This window comes from Elephas maximus, chromosome 8 (assembly GCF_024166365.1).
Source record: "Elephas maximus indicus isolate mEleMax1 chromosome 8, mEleMax1 primary haplotype, whole genome shotgun sequence".
NCBI lineage: Eukaryota > Metazoa > Chordata > Mammalia > Proboscidea > Elephantidae > Elephas > Elephas maximus.
The window spans coordinates 3,674,760-3,682,818 of record NC_064826.1 but is presented as its reverse complement, the minus strand read 5'-3'; the positions used below and the strand labels follow the sequence as shown (position 1 = coordinate 3,682,818).

The window sequence follows — 8,059 nt, the reverse complement described above, 5'->3', positions numbered from 1 at the left end:
TAGCACGGTCTTCGTTTATCCTTACTCAGTTTTTGGCAGTTGTGAGATTCACAGTTCCCTGCAGCCTTAATATTTTGGAGTGCATGCTAGGACATGGACAAATTAAAGCATCTTACAATGAAATGTAAAGAAAACCTTCCATCGGTTTATGCGCCTTAAGTGGCAAAGGGAAATTATCCTTGAGGGAAAGTGTCTGCACTGAAGTACACGCATAGAAAGAAAGACTCCAGGAGGAGGTTTGTGTACTGACTAAGATTTAATTCAGCCTGCCAGTGTATCCACTGCTCGAGACGAGGGTTGGAACAGCAGAGGGGATTCTCCAGTACAGCGTTTTTTGGAATGTTAATTACAATAAATATGATCTAACCCGGGACTCATAACACGTCAGGGCGGCAAGCGATCTTAGGGATCATTTAAGCTAACTCCTCTGCTTTTAGCGGAAGAAACTGAGGCTCAGAGAAGGCAATGATACTGTCCTAAGCCCTGAGCACATCAGCTGTCGAGCCTGCACTAGAAGCCAGGTTTGGGGACTCTCAGTGCTGGGTTCTCCCCATTTTCTCAAGTTTCCTCTGTGTCCTGTGACCCACTGCTTTGATGCTTTAGTGTGTTTTAGAGGAACTTTGATACTACTTGAACTCAGCTTCTTCTAGGGCATTGTGGCCAAGTAATAAGTCAAATTGGTATTCTCTAATATAAGCCAAATAAAGTCATTCCTTGCTTGAAATTAAACGGTGGGAAAACTGTGCAATCCACATGCCCGCAGCCAACTGAATAATCAAACTTTATTTATTTTGAATCTTACTTCAGTGCATAGACCAGAATGCACCAAACTATGGAGTTATTGAGCTCGTATCAGTGTGATATCTCAACGTGGCTCCTTCTAGGCCTTATGAGGAGTGCCATACTGTGTGACGTCAGTGACTTTCAACTGTGGCTGCACATTAAACCCACCCGTGTAGAAACTTGATCAGAATCTCTGAAGGTAGGGCGTGAGCACTGATGTTTCCCGTTTTGAGAAATTCATTAAAACATTTTGCTCGTCGTGATGTATCATCGTAACCATGTATGTCTTTAGCACAAGAAGTGCTTTTAATCACAATACTTAGAAATATAGGTTGGTATCAAATGTATTTGTAATCATAGAATGAAAGAAATTTAGAGAGAGGAAAGAAATGCATTTATTTCAGCTACTTTCTAATTCCCTCGTATAATGAAATTTGGACTCACTTCTCTGATCCATAATTCTCTTGATCAGTAAAATAAAAATAATAGTGCTTACCTCAGAGAATGGTTTTGAGTGTTAAGTTAGCCACACAATAGTGTGTCTTGCATTGTGCAGCCAGTGAAGACACAGTCATTAGCTACGACAGTGATGATGATGACAATGATAATGAGATTGATTGGTAACTTTTTAGCCTCAATTTAAATAACTTTCCCAAAGTCTTACGCTTAATTAAGCCCTGTGTAAGGATTCCAACTTAGACTAAAATTCTTACCACCAGGTACAGCTTATTTAGTGGAAAGTTGCAGACAGTTTAAGGTGAACAGAGTGGCAAGGAGAAACACTGAGGAATGAAACAAAGTCTATGCACCTTCACAAGGCAGGTTAAGCTGAAAGGATTTATGCATTTAGACAGTGTCAGTGAGGAAACTAAAGAGAGGACTATCAGGTTTGACCATTGGGCTGGAAAGGAAATAAGGATGACATAGGTCCTCGGAGGTGACAGTTTGCAGGTGTGACTGACTGAGGGTCCTTGAAGTTCAGGGTAAACCATTTGAATTTCAACATCCAGATGCAGTTTTTGAACACTCGTGCTCAGGTAATGTAATCATTTGAAGCCTTATCACACTTCTATTGAAAGTAATTTACAGCTGTTTCTATTGAGAGTTTATCATGTACAACACCCTTTTAACAATATGAAATACCTTCCAACGGCCATGCTGCCATATCTAATGGTCCTTCTGCACATGATCCCATAAATTACTTTAATGGAGCAGCGCTTCCCTCCCATAAGTCTGCAATTTTGTGGCTAATCTCCCTAGAACATATGTTCACAGACACTAAAGAGGGCTCTCTGACTTTTAGTGCTGGGTAATAACTGAGATATACTTCAAAGGAGCCATTTCCTGCTGACCCTGGTAAGAACGCAGGAGACAATGCACACCTCATGAATTAGTTTGTTAATTGGGTGGCCCACATCCATTTCTATGTCTGTTCCATGCACAAGAGCTGGCTCTGGCCATGCTGTGAGTTGCGCTCTTTTCATATTCTGCACTGAGCCCGCAATGCAGGAGCAGTAGCAGGGCTGCAGAACTGTGCTTTGTTATCTTGGGAAGACTTTTGGGATAGAGTGAAGGAAGAACAAAGATTTTCCACACTGGGAGAGCCTGGTTATCAGTGTCCATGCTAGTTGTGCCAATTGCATAGCTCTGCCAGCTGTCCAATGGCCACTTTCTTACTACCACGATGTCCCCTGTACTAAAACATGTTTAACCTCCCACAACCAATGGGAGATAGATGAGTGGGTGGGTAGATGGATGAATGAGTGGATGGATGGATGGATAAATAGGAAGATGCATAGATAGGTGGATGGATGGATAGATGGATGGATGATGGATGATGGATGATGGACGGATGGATGACAGATTTAAGGAACTGGCATAACAAGAATTTTGCCAAGGGCAAAATTCACAGGGAAGGCAGACTAGAAACTCCACCAGGATTTCTATGTTACAGCCTCGAGGCAGGATCCTTCTTCTCTGGGACACCTCAGATTTTCCTCTTAAGGTCTTCAACTGATGGGATGAGGCCCACTCACATTATCCAGGGCCATTTCCTTTACTTAAAGTCATCTGATTTTAGATGTTAATCACATCTACAAAATACCTCCACAGCTACTTCTAGATTGGTATTTTATTAAACACTGGGCACCTCCAGCCTAGCCAAGGGGACACGCAAAATTCCCCATCACAGGTGCTGTCTACCCATGGACCACCAACTTGAAATTTGCCTCCAAAAATGGAGGGTACTGAGAGACTAAATAAAGAAGTGGGCAACTCCAGTGTGACAGCGAAGGAGTTTATTAGGGAGACTTACATTCAAGGCCAAGTCCAAGTTGTGGGAGGCTGCAGGAGCAGAGTAGATCTCCATGCCCTGCACGGGGAGGGTAGAGGTTTTATGGTGGTCCTAGACAATAAAAAAAAAAAAAAATTTTATTTTTTTTTTTAGACAATAGTGGCTCCATGCTAGGGGCTTACATAAGAATGCAAACTGTAGTGAGCTGGTAGATTGCATGAGGGTGCTCGTGTTCGGCCTCACAAAGCCTGTTTCCTCTTCAGTCCACCCCTCGAGGCCAGCTCTGTCCTGTATCATAGTACGAGAGATCCTATTCCTTCCCCACCAGGAACAGATACAGAAGGGTTGGCCAGGTGCTGTGTGATGCTCACACATGTGGAAGAGACAGAGGAAGCTACTGTGTGCCTGGAACAGAGGGAAGGTTTCTCTGATAAGGAGAAGGAGCTGAGAGAGAGAAGGTGACCCAATTCCCAGTCTCCATATCAGAGAAGGAAACCCTGGTGGCATAGTGGTTAAGTGCTACGGCTGCTAACCAAAGGGTCGGCAGTTCGAATCCACCAGGCGCTCCTTGGAAACTCTATGGGGCAGTTCTGCTCTGTCCTGTAGGGTCGCTATGAGTCGGAATCAACTCGATGGCATTGGGTTTGGTTTGGTTTTTGGTTTTTGATCAGAGAATGCTCTGAGTCCAAGGCCTTTACCTAGGCAGCCTAGATGGAAGGCATAAAGGCAGAGCATTACCCCAACATTCTACGCCCCCCCCTCCAATCAGGGTGCTAGAAAAAGGAGCAAAGCAGCACCAAGTCCTGGTATGCCCATAACTGATTTTGGACATTGAGCTGCATATCCATTGTCTGGTGAATAACTCTGGTGGGTGCTATATCTGTGCGCCATTTGAGGCAGCCTTTAATGAGGGTTAGAAGTAGGATTGTCCCCAGCAGATTGATCAGGTCTGCTTGGAGGAGAGATTCTGACCAGCCACTCCAGTTGTAGCCTAATCCAAGCCAACTGAATAGATCAAAGGGCTGCATTTGTCCAGTCTGATGTATGTATAACATGTCCTTATTGATTTATGTAAAAACAGCATATTTCTGCCAACATGGCTCATTATATGAACAGTATGCATTGCAGTGGAAGTAATACCAAAGCTCCGTTTCTCAACACAGCTCAACAAGGTATTGCCATTGTCAGCCCAGGCTAGCTTAGACTTGGTGTAGTCAGTCAATGCACACTGGACCACCTGGTCATATTCTGCAAGTTCTCCATGTCGAGAGTAATGTCAAACGCAGTCATAAAAGTCCCATTCTCAGAGTCAAACCATCCAGTTCTGTGCCGTTCACAGTTTTAACACACAGAGAGAAATTTCCTTCTGAAGTTGGAGCACTCCCCACAGGCAGCTTTCATATTTCAAAAGATGTTTTCCATGTAGTGTTGACCGTATTCGTTTACCACATGATCTCAGTATACCAGATTGCACATCCACTTGGTCCACGAAGTGTCCTCCTTGTTGACAGATCACCTAGAACCGTGTGGGGATATGACGCATCATCTCAGTTCAAATGTTGCAGAGCCAACGGCTGGTCTGATTGGTAGCTCTAGCAAAAGCCTGTATCATTTGGGGCCCATGGATGAGGGGCCTGTCCATCATCAGGAGATAATCGGGGAAGAAAAAGAGACAGCATTAGCAGTTTACCCCTCCCCTTTCCTATCTCCCATGGAACTTGAGGTAAGGGTTGCCTGGGTGTAGCCACCCGGGCTGTCTGTCCTAGTCTTGAGGCAGCGATCTGTATGGGAACCCAGATCTTTCGTCAGGAACAGTTGTGTATAAAAGAAACACATTTTATAGACTAGACAGTTTGATCAAACATTCAGTGCGAATGACAAATACCCTTGCGGGGCACAGCTGCACTGAGACCCCAGACTGCTCGGCCGAGATGTATGGTTCAGGCTGGGGCTGTCTCTCCCCCCCATCAGCTGTTTCAGTCTGACCGCTGAAGCGCTCGGTCGCACCTGTGGCTTGGGAGTGACACAGAGCACGAAGAGTTCATGCAGGATCCAGTGGAAGTCTCTGTATGAGATAAGAGGCTCCGACATGGTTTACCTGCCGAGAATGTGCTGGCTTGTTGGCCCGGGAATCTGTCCCTCGGCAGGTTTTGACTTTGGCCAGGGTCTCACAGGCGGATCAGATTTTCTGTGTTGTCCAGTGTTTGCCGATGATGGTGGCAGTCCATGCATGTAGGCCCAGTCTAGGATGGCGTGTGAATCTCCGTGGGCCATCCTCTCTGGAGTGCAGGGGATGGTGTGTGAATCTCCGTGGGCCATCCTCTCTGGAGTGCAGGGGATGGCGTGTGAATCTCCGTGGGCCCTCCCCTCTGGAGTGCAGGAGGTGGCGTGTGAATCTCCGTGGGCCCTCCTCTCTGGAGTGCAGGAGGTGGCGTGTGAATCTCCGTGGGCCCTCCTCTCTGGAGTGCAGGAGGTGGCGTGTGAATCTCCGTGGGTCCTCCTCTCTGGAGTGCAGGAGGTGGCGTGTGAATCTCCGTGGGCCATCCTCTCTGGAGTGCAGGAGGTGGCGTGTGAATCTCCGTGGGTCCTCCTCTCTGGAGTGCAGGAGGTGGCGTGTGAATCTCCGTGGGCCATCCTCTCTGGAGTGCAGGAGGTGGCGTGTGAATCTCCGTGGGCCATCCTCCCTGGAGTGCAGGAGGTGGCGTGTGAATCTCCGTGGGCCATCCTCTCTGGAGTGCAGGAGGTGGCGTGTGAATCTCCGTGGGCCATCCTCTCTGGAGTGCAGGAGGTGGCGTGTGAATCTCCGTGGGCCCTCCTCTCTGGAGTGCAGGAGGTGGCGTGTGAATCTCCGTGGGTCCTCCTCTCTGGAGTGCAGGAGGTGGCGTGTGAATCTCCGTGGGTCCTCCTCTCTGGAGTGCAGGAGGTGGCGTGTGAATCTCCGTGGGCCATCCTCCCTGGAGTGCAGGAGGTGGCGTGTGAATCTCCGTGGGCCATCCTCTCTGGAGTGCAGGAGGTGGCGTGTGAATCTCCGTGGGCCATCCTCTCTGGAGTGCAGGAGGTGGCGTGTGAATCTCCGTGGGCCCTCCTCTCTGGAGTGCAGGAGGTGGCGTGTGAATCTCCGTGGGTCCTCCTCTCTGGAGTGCAGGAGGTGGCGTGTGAATCTCCGTGGGTCCTCCTCTCTGGAGTGCAGGAGGTGGCGTGTGAACCTCCGTGGGCCATCCTCTCTGGAGTGCAGGAGGTGGCGTGTGAATCTCCGTGGGCCATCCTCTCTGGAGTGCAGGAGGTGGCGTGTGAATCTCCGTGGGCCATCCTCTCTGGAGTGCAGGAGGTGGCGTGTGAATCTCCGTGGGCCCTCCTCTCTGGAGTGCAGGAGGTGGCGTGTGAGTCTCCGTGGGCCATCCTCTCTGGAGTGCAGGAGGTGGTCGGTTGCACATCTCTTTTCATAGGGGCAGAGGGTGCTTTAGCCTCTGCATTCAGTTGATGAGGGTGGTATGTGTGTTGGTCTTTTCCCCTTTCAGCATAGGGACTTTCCTGGTGACAGTTCACACAAGTAACGAAAGTTTATCAGGAGCACAACTGATTTTTTTTTCTTTTCTCCAGATGCCTTATCTCCATTGGGGCTTGCTTTATACGTCAGTCTGAGGGTTGTCAGTAGCCGGATTGAATGGCCAGGCTGTTAGCTATAGCCCACATCACGGTTTCCATGCCCCCTTCTAAAATGGCCCTAACTGCAGCAATTGCTATCAGGGCTGGAGGCAAAAGTTTACAGAGATGTACATTAATACGTCAGCATCATCAATACACGTAATAGGGGTGTGCGCGGCCCCAGTGGGGCTTATCCATAGTTAGGCTTAGGTAAGGATCTCAATAACATGGGCCTCAGAACCAAAAGTTTTCCTCATTTTGGTGCCAGGTATTACAGTCAGCTGTGCAATGGTACCTAAAAACCCAACACATACAATTCTTTTCATTTAACTCATTGAGCTTTAATTGCAACATAAGGCCTTTGGTCCTCCCTGGTGAGAGAGCAACTTAGGCTTAATCCACACACCTAATTATTTCTGAGAGTCAGAAGATCTGGGCAAAGTAGATAGAGCCCTCAGTCATTTGTGGACCACGCTTCCACAGTGCAAGAACGGGTTCAGCCCAGTTGCCTGGTAACCTGGAGGCGGTCCCCCGTTTTAGTTTTCCCCTTACTGTTGCAGCTGCGGCTATGTTGCAGTTAGGTTATCTTGGCGGGGTAGTTATCAAAGAATTCCAGAGAGGGCCCTTAAGTCTTCCTCAAGGTGGCTGAACACAAGCTATCTTGAAGGGATATTTACTCTTTTTTTTTTTTTCCTGCTGTTTTAACTCTTGCTTTGCTCTGGGTGTCTTCAGTGCCAGCGACCCACTTAGCCCTCCAACTATCTCCAGTCCCATTGTTGCAGGGCTTTGAGCAATGGCAAGGGGATTCTTCCCCTAGCCTTTGAATCCCCTTATCTTTACAGACCTGCAGGCGAGTGTTTCTAGTTGCTCCTCCTGTTCACGGATGCGGCTGCTCGATATATCAGTTGTACCCACACACGACTGCTGCATATCCCTTTCCAACTGTAACTCTTCCTGCAAAGTCTTATGCATGCTTCAGCAGCTACCTGGTTTGGTGGCCAGCCGAATAGCATAGCACGGCGGCCATCTCACAGTCACTGCTCTTCTCCTAGCTTCTTTTTCACACCTATGAAGGCACCCATCTGCCCACAACCGGGCTATGCCGCTTGGCGTTTTCAGGGCATCCCCATACCCTGGCCAACCGGGATTTCCCCTGCAAGGACCTCACTCATACTGACCATTTCCTCAGCCTCCTGGCTGGCTCACCAATTGTCCAGGCATGGACCACTAGAGTGAAATTTGCCTCTGAAAATAGAGGGTGCTGAGAGACCAAAGAAAGAGGTGGGCAACTCCAGTGTACCAGCAAAGAAGTAATTAGGGAGACTTAGATATGAGGCA

At 48.2% G+C, this 8,059-nt stretch overlaps 1 long non-coding RNA gene across 2 annotated transcripts; it reads left to right on the top strand.

Moving 5' to 3' along the window:
* The first annotated feature begins 5,548 nt into the window (after positions 1-5,548).
* On the top strand, positions 5,549-6,242 carry LOC126082043 (uncharacterized). Of its 2 annotated transcripts, XR_007518495.1 has the most exons (4): positions 5,549-5,594; positions 5,640-5,684; positions 5,910-5,999; positions 6,180-6,242. It is a non-coding gene; the product is annotated as an uncharacterized LOC126082043 (long non-coding RNA). The 2 variants fall into 2 exon arrangements; XR_007518494.1 differs by lacking the exon at positions 6,180-6,242 and having other exon boundaries at positions 5,910-6,011.
* Positions 6,243-8,059: the final 1,817 nt, after the last annotated feature.